This window comes from Fundulus heteroclitus, unplaced genomic scaffold, assembly GCF_011125445.2.
Source record: "Fundulus heteroclitus isolate FHET01 unplaced genomic scaffold, MU-UCD_Fhet_4.1 scaffold_28, whole genome shotgun sequence".
NCBI classification, from domain to species: domain Eukaryota; kingdom Metazoa; phylum Chordata; class Actinopteri; order Cyprinodontiformes; family Fundulidae; genus Fundulus; species Fundulus heteroclitus.
In genome coordinates this window covers 3,136,465-3,149,642 of record NW_023396689.1, presented here as the reverse complement: position 1 = coordinate 3,149,642, position 13,178 = coordinate 3,136,465, and positions in this window count along the sequence as shown.

Below are 13,178 nucleotides of genomic sequence, written 5' to 3'. Positions count from 1 at the left end.
GTACGCGCCCCGGAAAACAAAACTTGCCAAATCCGGTCGGGAGAAGGGCGAAAACATGGTTTCCACCAACTAAAGCCTTCAGAGCCGTTCTCTGATGTTCTTTTAATGAAACAATATCAGATAGATTGGACAACACGGAAGAAATAGCAGCATCAATGCTAACGCTTGCTTCCTCGATGCGAGCCGCCATTGTTGTTGGAATCTCACGGTAACTTCTCCACTACGTCACATCCATGAAACACCCGCCCTGCGTCCTGATTGGCCAGACCAAAAATTTGGTTGGGGAAATCACTTTCAATGAGCGATGTATGTCCCAGATGTATGTGAGTGAAGCTAGGCGGAGCGATACATGCATCTGGCTGTTGTCAGGTTAGAGGAATGTATCCCCCCCAGGGATAAAACACAAATGACCAGAGGGGGGGACGTAACAACCAGGGGGAGGGGGGAATCCCCCCCAGCAAATCGCACCCTGTATAGCAGTAATGAAGAAGTCTACTGTCTCATTTGTCTGTTGTACCCTGTAGGAGCCTAAATTCAGTTTAAGATAAAAAGAATATTACAATATATGTACAAGAAAGTAAAAGGTTCTCATGTGAAAGGATATGTAATATTTGCAATTGTACAGAAGTTCTTTAGCAAATGTGCATATTTATTTGCTCATTAGTGAGTTTTTGGATTTTTAGGGGTGTGGCCCTGATTATTTTTAGGGTGTTCAGGTAATTGAAGTGGAGCCACAAAGTTTTTTGACCTCGTTTTACATTTCTCCTAATCTTCTCTTATTATTTTATTTTTGATGGATATTTCACACCTGTATCGTGAAGTAAACAGCTGAACCTAATGGGGAGAATCCTGTTTGTTTTTTTGCCATCAAGTGGATTACAGAGAGGGAAAAGAAGAATGTCACCCTTATGGCTTCATTACTTAGGAAACTACATACCCATTGGTTGAATCTTTCCTTTCATATATTACATTTTTCCTGGGCACAAAGTATGTTTCAAATCATCTTTTATTGTTTCGTATTGTCTGTGTCCGTCGGATAAAGCTTGGCCCCGGAGTATATCATCTGCTTCATCCCCCATGCAGTAGATCAGTGTGTTTACCTGGTTAGCTTGAGAACTAAGATGCAGGTTGCTGGCGAGTTTGAATCTTTCAAATCTCCGGATCCATCTCTCCCAGTCCTGGTGTAACTCCGGCTTTAGGGGTAATCCAGGTATCTTTAATAATTCAGGTTATGTCTCCCTAATACTAAGGCTAATACTATCTTTGGTTGTTGACCTGGTACCATTGAGGTGATATTGTTCAGTATTATTTGATGAAAGATGTTTGTATATTATCTGATGGTGCACCATTTAATGTTTTAGAATCGGACATTAAGGCAGAAGAGTACTCTATTTGAATCATGTACATGTATTTTTTTCTATTCCAATTACTTATAAAATGAAGTGTTTATGATATTAATAATGACTTAATATTGACTATTAAGAGGAAATTAACTTATTGTTGGACTTTTCTATACAGGCCAGGTCCCCATTTGATTGCAAGCCACTAGGCCTTTGGGCCAAGGAACCTGGATGTTGGACTGCTAAATCTCTAGCTATGTGATAGGAGGCATTTTTGCCTGCTCCCACAACATCCAACATCAAGTCAACGTTTAAATTAGCCAAAGACTGGTTTAGTTCTTTGGACTCTTGCACTGGTTATTCTTTCTACAACTTGGATTATTACTGCATGTGCAGGATCTCTGTTTGACAAATAGTATAAATCACTTTCTGCACAATCTTACTGTCTCCAGTGTAAAATACAACTCTGATCCCCCCTGAGTTAAATCTTTATGTCTTCTGGTAAATAGCCCTTACTGTAAATATTTATTGGCTCGTTGTAACATAATTTCAGCATCATAAATGCTACAAGAAGTCAAATGTTTCTGGGGGTTGTATCGTGGACGTTGCACTTGGAGGTGGATTAGCAAAGTTGGCTGCTAGCTGGGGAGCCTGTGCACCGGAAACATTGGCATTTTCGGTCATAATTTTCCTGCTGACGAGTGTTGAGAAAAAACTTTTATTTTTACTCTCCCATTGTCTTTCTTCTGCTTCTCACTGCTGCCACACTTCTGACACCATGTCGTGTTTTCCAGCAATAAAGTACAAAGAGACCAGACTTTGAAATTGTCTTCATTTAATCCACATGAACTCAATAACAGAACTTCTCACTCCAACTGTTCAGATGCTGCTCCTCCACTTCCTATCTGAGTCCCCCCAACTAGTCTGGCTACATAGAGCTTTACAGTCCAGTCGCTGGTTCCAGAACCTCCAGCTGCATCTTTCAAGCCTCCGCTGATGTTCTCAGCAGCTGATCATCCATCAGTGGTACAACGATTGCCACACGGAGATGGAGACGCCAGAAAGTCGCTGTTTGTTTTTACCAGCACACTGTTTGTTTTCGGCGCCAAATCATCAAAATATATAGGCCTGCGTCACCAATCCTATAAATAGCTTGCGCTACGACACAGCGTCATTCAAAAAACCTCTTCTCACTTCGAGGCATATGCTTTGAGAAATGTGAACGAGGTCTCTGAATGCAGCCTAGCTTAAAGTCTAACTCTTGGACTGAATGTATTTTTACGCAGATGCATTCAAATAGTCACCAGAGTAAAGAAATGTATATTATATGAGAATTATGTGCGCCGTTTGGAAGTAATTTAGATAAAACTTGCTGTATAAGCGAAAGAGCCCGAACATTCTTCAATCGGGCTGTTTCAGAATGTGACGTCACAAACAGAACTAGTACCGTGCATCAGGCTGCTAACACTACAACTTTCGCTACCGATTTATTAAATTTAATTAATAACTCTTACTCTACGTACAAAAAATTTATAAAGAAAAATGTCTGATACATCTACAAACCATACCGACTATATATACGAAGAAACGGAGTTTGAACAAGGTGAACCTGAGGAGGCTATATCTAACGCTGCCCAAGACATAGAGCCCATGCTCCATTGTAAGTACCCCTCAAAATCCTCGCTCGTGAAGTGTGAATTGCATAAAACACTTTTGTCACTGCCGGCAATCCAGTCCTTTCGCGTTTCTTTTACGAATTTATCTCATTTCTTTCGGACCTTTTGATCCACCGGCCAAGTATGTAGCGCTACTTTCTGGCCTGCACTAGACCGCGGTGAAGTTGGCTTGACATTGGACATTCAAGCTCCGGAGTCAGCGGAGCACTCTTGAGAAACAAAAATCAAATCAGATTTGTTGACGGTCCCACCGCGTATGGGAGAAGGGAGCAGCTAAGAGACGCTGGCCAAAATCGGAGTCCTTCAAGCGGATCAACCGTGAGCTAGATCCCGCTGACTCCGCGGAGCTTGAATGTCCAATATCAAACCAACTTCACCGCGGTCTGCACTAGGTCTATAAGCAACACTACAGCCACCAACTACGCACCTAGAAGGCATTTTATTGTGGACTTAGTTCGCCGATTTTTTTTTAAAAGCACTTGCTCAAAGTAGACGTGGATCAGCAGATTTGGTGTGTGAAAGAAAATACTTGGAAAACATCCATATATCCTTGTTCGCCGTACCGGTTGTACAACGTAAACGCCTGTGTGTTTCTATGCAAGTTCGCTTTGTGCATTCTCGGTGTCCTTGAACTGACGTCATACGTCAGAAATGGCCGATTGTAAACAGAGGCAGCACTCAAACGCGGAATACCATAATCGGTGTAAAAAATTTGCAATATTTCATATTTAGACTTAATTTGAACACTTTTGATACATGAATATTCAAAGTTTACCTTGTTCTGGAAGTTATTCAATGGTTTTCAGGATTTTTTTTCAGTCCGAGAGTTAGACTTTAACTGTTCATTGACTGGGGAGTTTTAACATAACTCTCCGGCATCTGCTGCTAGCTGCTACCGCTCCAGCCTTCACCATAGTCTGGAGCAACTATCGCCTATATTAGCACACGCACACCAGCTAATGTTATGCTTGCTGAGCTATCACACTAGTCAGCTCAGTTTTCACTTCGGCTAGTAAACCAGCTACCGAAATAGAACCTGCCTCCCCTCACACCAGAGGAGGTGGCAGCTCAGAAGCTCACCTCTGTGGCTTTGGGAACAAAATCTCAAGCAAGGTCCCACACCAGGTGTGCTCGACATGCCTTGGGCTGGAGCATGCCCACCTGGTGGTGGACTAGACCTGGTGGTCTAGTGCAGGCCAGAAAGGGTCACTTGCACAGCACACAGGTCCAGTTCCCCCTGGATGACCCCCACCGCCTTCAGCTCTCAGCCTGGAGACAAAAGGGGTCGGGTTAAACAAAGCAAATACAAGAAAGACATTACCATTTAGACACGGGGTGCTAAAATGAGGTTATCCCTAACCTCCGATGTATCCAATTATTAAAAATCCATGTTTTAATTAAGTAATCCTAAAAAAAAACACAACCGTTACATACAGCAAAGCTGGAGGCCACACAGAACAACAGGATAACTCAACAAACAACCAAATTTAAGTAAACAAAACAAAAACAAAGCAAAACAAAGCAGCAGGGTCTCCAGCGAGCTGCAGCAGCTTTATATCTAAAAAGTAGTGAGATTAAAATATTCAATTCAATTCAATTTTATTTATATAGCGCCAAATCATGAAACATGTCATCTCAAGGCACTTTACAAAGTCAAGTTCAATCATATTATACAGATTGGGTCAGATTATACAGATTGGTCAAAAATGTCCTATATAAGGAAACCAGTTGATTGCATCAAAGTCCCGACAAGCAGCATTCACTCCTGGGGAAGCGTAGAGCCACAGGAAGAGTCATCTGCATTGTACATGGCTTTGCTGCAATCCCTCATACTGAGCAAGCATGAAGCGACAGTGGGAAGAAAAACCACCCATTAGCGGGAAGGAAAAACCTCCGGCAGAACCGGGCTCAGTATGAACGGTCATCTGCCTCGACCGACTGGGGTTACAGAAGACAGAACAGAGACACAACAAGAGAAACAAAAAAGCACAGAAGCACACATTGATCTAGTAATCTGTTCTACATTAGATGGTAGTAGTGGGTGAGCCGTCTTCTCTGGATGATGTCACAGTTAACAGAACGCCAGACCAGGTGTACCTACTATGAAGAGAAAAGAGAAAGAACAGAAAGTTAAAGCAGAAATGACAACACATAATGCATAATTGAAGAACAGTAGAACTCAATAGAGTGAGAAAATTAGATCCTGATATACTCCAGTAGCCTAAGCCTATAGCAGTAAAACTATAAAGGTAGCTGAGAGTAACATGAGCCACTAGTTATAATTTTTGTCAAAAAGAAAAGTTTTAAGCCTAGTCTTAAAAGTAGACAGGGTGTCTGCCTCACGGACCAAAACTGGGAGTTGGTTCCACAGGAGAGGAGCCTGATAACTAAAGGATCTGCCTCCCATTCTCCTTTTAGAGACTCTAGGAACCACCAGCAGACCTGCAGTCTGAGAGCGAAGTGCTCTGTTAGGAACATACGGGGTAATCAGAGCTCTGATATATGATGGAGCTTGATTATTAAGGGCTTTATACGTTAGAAGAAGAATTTTAAATTCTATTCTTGATTTAACAGGAAGCCAATGAAGGGAAGCTAAAATTGGAGAAATATGATCCCTCAGGTTGATTTTCATCAGAACTCTTGCTGCAGCATTTTGGATCAGCTGAAGGCTTTGAACTGCATTTTGTGGACTTCCTGATAGTAAAGAATTACAATAGTCCAGCCTTGAAGTAACAAATGCATGGACCAGTTTTTCAGCATCACTCCTGGACAGAATGTTTCTAATTTTGGCGATATTCCGGAGGTGAAAAAAGGAAACTCTGGAAACCTGTTTAATATGGGATTTAAATGACATGTCTTGGTCAAAAACAACACCAAGATTTTTAACTTTATTACCAGAGGCCAGGTTAATGCCACCCAGATTAAGTGATTGGTTAAGAAGTTTATTTTTTGAGGACTCTGGCCCAAAGATTACAACTTCGGTCTTGTCAGAATTTAGATGCAGGAAATTTAAAGTCATCCAGCTTTTGATGTCATCAAGACATGACTGCAGTCGAAGTAATTGATTGGATTCATCAGGATTTATGGATAAATATAGCTGAGTATCATCAGCATAACAGTGGAAATTAATCCCATGCTGTCTGATAATTTTGCCTATCGGAAGCATATATATAGTAAAGAGAATTGGTCCAAGGACTGAACCCTGTGGTACTCCACAAGTAACCCTAGAGTCACTTGTGGAGAATAGAGAATATAATTTTTGGAAAATGGCAGAAGGCAGGGGAAGCCATTGTCACCTACCAGAGCTGGATTACTCGACCCCGACCAGAGAGCCCTTTCCGGCCCAACAGCCGGAGGATCCGCTTGCCAGTACGTTCTGTGCATAAATAATTGTGATTTTGTGCTATTGAACTGCATGGGTGTAGTGCAATAAAAAAACAATACATACCTGTCTTATGTTGATAAGCTGACCTGGAGAGGGTAAATTACAACCACACCCCAGTACTCTCAGTCAGTTTTGTAGGCCATAACACGGAATCATTGAAATTAACGCTGTGATCCATCTCTGAGCAACTATGCTCAGACTATCCAATCGGGCAGTAAGCCTCTCCACCTGCACTGTCTCTGTTATCGCTAGGGATGGCTCTCTCTGTCTCCTCCTCAAACACACGCTGGGTGCCCCCCCAGTATCACTGCTTGCTGATTGGCTGGCGCCGCTGAGCCATGTACCAGAGGGAAGGGGGAGCGGCAGAGTGCTGTGACACAGACAGCATGCGTGCTGACTGCAGCAGACGCGGAGACGTTGGTGAAGCTGCTACAGTCGCGCACGCACGCTGTCTGTGTCACGGCACTCTGCCGCTCCCCCTTCCCACTGGTACATGGCTAGCAGGCTGCCTTCAGCAGCCAGCAGCCCTGGGGTCCATTGACCGATGCCACTCTTTTGGTCCATCCTTCACCATCATGCTCTCTACCTGGCTACATACTATTTCAGATATTTTCTGGAGGGCTACTTATTTACTACTTTTGTGGACCCTTTATCGTTGCAATGTGCAAAATTTCTGACCCCTGGTCTGCACGACAGCAACGCCACCATACCTCCATTTCTGAATTTACAACTGACATTCACCATGTAGCTGGCAAGTCCAGCTTGGTAGCTGACTGTCTGTCACGTGTACTGATCTCCCCAGTTTGTCGGCATTAGCCCCATTTACACTACCCTTGTTAAACCGATCAAGCTTGGTCCGAGCTTGGATCAGTTAACCAAGCCAAGCTTGGTTCTGATGACCGTTTACACGTCACGCTATCTCGGTTCCTTGGTTTCCTCGCCTCCTAGTGACGATCTGCGGTACTACTGCTCTCTGGGATTGAAGGCGGCACTAAGCAAATCAAGATGGCGGCGCCCGTAACATTCGGGCAGTTAAGCTTAGTGATATGTCGTTGTTTGTGGAGAGTCAGGCGAAGATGGCAACTTTTGGCGTATTTACTTGACAGTCAGCTTTTGGGAAGTGGATAAGACAAACGAACATCTAATAAGGAATTACAGATGCAGGAAACGACAGACGCTGAGGTTAATCACACTGCTAAGCAGACTCATCACTGGAAATCGTGTGTCACGGTAGGGAAGCAAGGATTTTTATGAATGTCTGAAATGTCAGCTGACCGCACGGAGATGACGTGGTCTGCTCATGCGCTCTTTGTTATCTGAGAACCGGGCTAGGGAAAAAACAAGCCGAGCTCACACATGGAACTGGGCTGCATTTAGCGCGGTCCGGTTGTGTCTGGCTCGGTTCAGTTCACTTTGCTTTCCATTTACACCGAGCCGAGACCAGTCCGAGCTCTGTAACCGAGATAACTCTCGAGTGTAAATGGTAAGCAGACTGAACTGAACCGAGCTAGACATAACCGGGCCGCGCTAAATGCAGACCAGTTCCATGTGTGGTCTTGGCCTGGTTTTTTCTGTCCCGGTTATCTAATAACAAAGAGCGCATGAGCAGACCGCGTCATGCCCTTACAGTCAGCTGACTGTCCGTGGTTTTTCCGGTGTGTCTGGCTGCACGTCCCGATTCACAATCCATTCAGACAAATTGCAGACATTCATAATAATACTAGCTTCCTTACCGTGCCACACGATTTCCAGTGATGATTCTGCTTAGCAGCGTGATGAACCTCAGCGTCTGTCGTTTCCGGCGTCTGTAAACCCGGAGTAGACGTTCATTTGTCTCATCCACTTCCCAAAACCCGACTCTCTCAAGTAAATTCACCAATGTTTGCCTTCTTCCCTTGACTCTCCGCAAACACCGAAATATCACAATAATACTCAAGCATAACATCCTGAATGTTACGGGCGCTGCCGTTTTGATTTGCTTGGTCCCGCCTTCAATCCCAGAGAGCAGCAGTGCCGCAGATCGTCACCAGGAGGCGAGGAGCAACCAAGGAACCGAGATAGCGTGCTGTGCAAACATTCGTCAGAACGAGGCTCGGCTTGGTCTCGGCTCGGATCGGTTTAACAAGAGTAGTGTAAATGGGGCTAATGACCTTGTCATCCCAATTCTGAAGGGTAGGGAAGAGCATTGAACTCTGATAAGCTATTTTCCATCATCTTCTCTCACCAAGCGGCAAACTGAAGTGCTAAGCAATGCTAGTGGTAACAGATTCTCTTAAAACCTTTCCTTCTAATACCTTATTTGGATCCCTCTATTTGCAAGGGTGGAACTGCTGGCACAGGATTCAACCATTCAATATCAGTGTACTCTGGTCGGAGCTTTGGTGCACTGCATGCCCTGGTGAGCAACATGCAGCCTTTGTAACATTTGCGATCTCATCTTGCTTGGTAGAATAATTCTGTCTGAAGAAAACATTATTTCATCTCTTCATACTCTGTGTCTAATGGGCCAGTACTGCTTCATGTTCCCGTCAACTTGTTTTCTATGCTGTGGCCAGCCTTGCCTGTGAATGTCTTGTAATGTTTGCAATGTGAAATCAGTTTGTCTCAGACTTTAATTGTGCTAGAGTCTCTGCGATCAGGGTATCTGTAGAGCATAGAACACTTTTTCTTCAAAAAATGTCATCCTGTGTCTGTCTCGTGTTGATGCTCAGCAGCTGCCTCAATGGCGCTGTAGCCATAGCTTCACTAGGAATGTCCTGTGAGAAATACTTGATCAAGGCATGAAGGCATGTCTACTATAGCCTTAACTTTCACTTTCACACCATCTGAGGTCACCCATGTATTTTACACAGCTCACCTTATATTGGATTTTCTCTACATTGAACTTGACATTAGCCCCTTTGCTCTTGTCATACCTTTTTGTAGTATTTCTTTATGTTCTTTCTCTGTAGATGCCGCGACAATCATGTTGTTTGCGATTATTTGATCACCTGCAAAGTCCCCAAAGGTTTCATAGTTACGCTTCCGGAAGACATCACTCATTCGCTTGATCCCAAATGGGAGACATTTGAATCGATGGCATCCCCAGGGTGTATTAAAAGTACACAGCAGGGACGAGTTTTGTCTAGCTTTATATAGCCGCACTTCTTATCCAGCACAGTGACAACTATCAATTTGATTTCAGTTAAAATAAAATTTATTTATATAGCGCCAATTCATGAAACATGTCATCTCAAGGCACTTTCCAAAGTCAAGTTCAATCATTTTATACAGATTGGGTCAGATTATACAGATTGGTCAAAACATTTCCTATCTAAGGAAACCAGTTGATTGCATCAAAGTCCCGACAAGCAGCATTCACTCCTGGAGAAGCATAGAGCCACAGGGAAAGTCGTCTGCATTGTACATGGCTTTGCTGCAATCCCTCATACTGAGCAAGCATGAAGCGACAGTGAAAAGAAAAACTCCCCATTAACGGGAAGGAAAAACCTCCAGCAGAACCGGGCTCAGTATGAACGGTCATCTGCCTCGACCGACTGGGGGTTACAGAAGACAGAGCAGAGACACAACAAGAGAGACAAAAAAGCACAGAAGCACACATTGATCCAGTAATCTGTTCTACATTAGATGGTAGTAGCGGGTGATCTGTCTTCCTTTGATTTGATAGCTGTCAAAAGATTTAACAAAAGGTATATTTATGTTTCTCTCACATACTACTACAGAAGCGCCTCTCAATTTCAAAGAAATTTAAAAAAAATTAGAGATATCCTACATTGTCCCTTAGTGGTTCGGTTCACTTTGGGCATCCATTTGGAAGCAGGGAGGGTGAGGACTGATTGGGTGAAGGCTGATTGTCTGATCAGCGGCATGCGGTTATACGACTAGCCGAAACGTGGCTGTGGGAAAACGGCTCCACGTCCTAGGTGGGTCTTAGGCATGTGAAACTCAGTACTGAGAGACTGCAGAAAGTGGAACGTGGGTACCGCACCACGGGTAAGTGGGGCCTCCTCTCAGATTGGTTTGGCCGTCTCAAGTCAGCGTTCTTGCAACAGCTGAGAAAAATCACAAGGCTGTGTCAGGGTTTGTTTATCGATGAACTCAGGACGTACACACGAGACTAAAAGTTTGAGTTTTTATTGAAGGAGGTATGCTGGGTGGTGAGTGATGAAGACCGGAGGTTCAGGACTGCAGAAGGTCAGGGATGTAGGTGATGGCAGGAGCTGACGGCCCGGAGAGAGAGAGTCCACACTCACTAAGTGCTGCTCGGCTAGCAGGCCTCATAGCAACACCAGGACTCTGAGCAGAACTTCTTCTGGGCAGCTAGTCAGGTTAGCAGTTATCAGAAGACACCAGGACAAAGAGCAGAGCTTCTCCAGGAACGAACAGCAGAATATAAAGACTTACAGAGGGAGTGGTGGATAGCAGAAGATGGCCCAGTGCTGAACTGAAGGCAGAGGGAGGTTTAAATAGAGCACTTCACAGGTGGAACAAGGGTCTGGCTAATTAACTAGTAAATGTTAACAGGTGTGACTGACTGCTGAGAGGTGAAGTGAAGATGACAGAAAACAACTGATGTCAATGAAAACTAACAATAAATAAAGTCAAACCTAACCCAAAAGAGATGAAAAAATGAAAATAACAGAAAAAGAAAGCCAAACCAAAACTTAACCATGACAGGCTGGTTTTGGCAAAGATGGATTCTTTTACTTTGAGTCTGGTTACGCAGAAGAAAGACTGCAGACTTAGCTTGGTCCTCTGCTCTGCAGAGGATAATGAGTGTGCGCTCCCCAATGCTGCTCCCACGAAGCAACGGGAAAATGAGGACGATTGTCTGTGGACAGCAAGCCTTTATACAGTACAGCACCCTGCTGTGAGAGGCGGTCCATGTGTGCATATACAGTATTTCTTTCATGTTTTTTCCAACTCAGTCTGATTGTGCCTCATGGCTTGATGGCACAATTGTGGATTTTTTTTTTCATCTTTCCTGAGCTGCAGCACAAAAGCATAGACTACAAAAAATGCATCCAACACAGTAACATATCTGGTATAACAAATGATTGGCTAAGACCGGTGCCAGTGTCTTGTCGTTGGTTACAAAAATTAAAAACAAGGGTCCTCGTGCTGCTCCATCATACAATATTGACAGAAAGTTAGCATTGTGACAAAACGCCAAACCTCATTTAATTCTGAATGGACAAAAGAGCATGTATTTATAACGAAAAGTAATCAAGACTCATTCCATATTATTTTACACTGCACTGAACTTTTTTATATTAATTTTTATACCATTATCTTTGCACCATAAACATGGTGGAACATTTTTATGCACACTTAAAAAAAAAAATCTCCTGCATTGTTCTTATCACTGCTGCACTTTATATTGTAATGTTATCTTATTCCAACTGCAATCTCATTAAACTGTTGTAAGTTGTATGCAACGAAATTTCGTTTTGTATACACTGTGCATATAAAATGATTATAAAGTTTGTCTAAGTCTAAGTCATTGATGTTTCTCCAGATGGGGCAAAGATCGATGCAGGAAATAGATGATGGCATCCTCCCTGTTGGTAGGTAAACTGCAGCGGATCCAACAAAGACCTCACAAGGGGGCGAAGGTTGAGGACCAACCTTTCAATGGTCGTCATCAGATGCCATGTTAGTCCTTACCGGCCAGGAGCTGCTGAGGTTCTTTAGATGTGTGGCCTTCAGCACTGGTATCACACAGGTCTTCCACAGCTGTGGTACTTTCCCCAACTTCAGGCTCATGCTGAACATGTAACTCATAATTTTACATGAAAAAAATCAATTTGATTACGTAAGAAAAAGTAATCTTATTAAATCTTGCATATAGTGAATGGCAGGGAAAAACAGGCAAAAACACATGGATGCTTTGAAGCGAGAAGCGACTTCACCGATGGCGTCGATGCAGACCCCGCTCCGCTCCACACAAAAGTTGTTCCGTTCGCCAACTCACCGCCTCACCTAAGCAAATTCCTGCGGGAAACACCGCCTTCCGCATGTCGGCTTTGTTTTTTTCCGGCCAGCACCTTTCTTCCTCTTTGAATCCAAGGCTCGGCTGACAGCGAGGTTATTGGCGCATTATCGCCACCTACTGTTCTGATTCAAACCCCTACACCGCAGCAACAGACCTTCACAAAATAAAAGCATGTGAGCAACATGCGTTAGCCCGATTAAAGTAAATATCGCCGTTAATAGTCTAATGAATTAACGCGAAATTAACGCGTTAACTTGCCCAAACCTTTTATATATATATATATATATATATATATATATATATATATATATATATATATATATATATATATATATATATATATATATATATATATAAAATAAACAACAGATGGCACTCCACACCTTACTTTCCTAGACCAACATAAGGAAGTGGCATCGAAGCAGGCAAGGACTGTAGCGTCTCCGATGGATGGGAAGGGACATAAAATTACGTCAAATTGCTACACTTAGAACTAGTGTTCCACCGATACCGATACCAGAATCAGACGGGGCCCCACGATCCAGCACTAAAATGGTGGTATCGGTATCGGCGAGTACCAACCAATAGGGCACCAATACCATTTTGATGTTTGTATGTCACTTGAACGCAGCCTTCTCTCTCCCGACTAGAGTTATATATGTTATATAAGTTCCTGAAAGTTGCACTATTTTGGCATTTGAGAGCCACAAGGGTTTAAAAGAGATTATTCAATTATCAACGTAATTTTACTGTCTTACTGTTGCACTACTATTATACATGTT